Raw genomic sequence first — 1,023 nt, 5'->3', positions numbered from 1 at the left:
GTGTGTGTGTGTGTGTGTGTGTGTGTGTGTGTGATGGACTCCCCCCACTGCAGACATAGTACGAGCGTTCTACTTTTGCCGAACGACGTTACCTCAGCTGGTGCATGGTATGACACTTGACATACACTAAAGTGGTCTAAATTTAGTAAATCTTAGAAGATATGAAGAAAACGTCAACTGGCAAAACATAACTGTATGCGACAAAGTGTTTATTCTGTTGTTCAAGTGCCATTTGTAACAACCTAGGAATTAATATATTACTAAGTAGCTTCAATTTTGTTAGTTTTTAGTGTTCTGTTATGGAGAAAATTTCTCCTGTCATTTTTGCCCTATTTTTGATTCATCATAATCTTCTCGCTTCCAGCTTCGCTCATTGCACGTACGTCGGTCACAATGGCGATTTGGAGAAAATTAATTCTCACACGGTGTCTGCCAGCAGCTACCTAAATTTGTGTTGACCATCAGGTTACACTGATGCTAATGCAGTTCGATGAACTTATCAAAGATTGAACATTATTAATTAGTATATAACAAGAACAACAACAACAATAATAGTAATAATAATAACAGGATCTGACTGATGTCACTATCGATTGGATTGTTTTGTCTAATGAAATTATTGTTTTTATCTTTAAAATTAATTCTATCAACGATTTATTTTTCTCTATTACCAGATTCAACTTCCATTAGCTGTCGCTATCCCTTCTTTCTCTCTCCCTCTCTCTCTCTCCCTTCCTCTCTCTCTCGCTCTCTGTCTCACACACACACACACACACACATACACACACGCACACACATACAGGCACACAAAACACCTGCAGTTTCCTACCTCAGAAATATCGCCATCGCAACCGCAAAATGATAATATAAACTTGGAAATTTTATACCTGAAGGACTGGATTCCCAGGCTGGAGCACTTGATTAAGGACGACTGGCTTTTAAACAACATTCGCAACATTTAACACCAGAAGAACTGTAAAACTGACAAAAGATTTGTTCACTGACGGTGATTAGTTCACCCTC

This window comes from Octopus bimaculoides, chromosome 8, assembly GCF_001194135.2.
Source record: "Octopus bimaculoides isolate UCB-OBI-ISO-001 chromosome 8, ASM119413v2, whole genome shotgun sequence".
NCBI lineage: Eukaryota > Metazoa > Mollusca > Cephalopoda > Octopoda > Octopodidae > Octopus > Octopus bimaculoides.
This window is presented reverse-complemented; position numbering follows the sequence as displayed.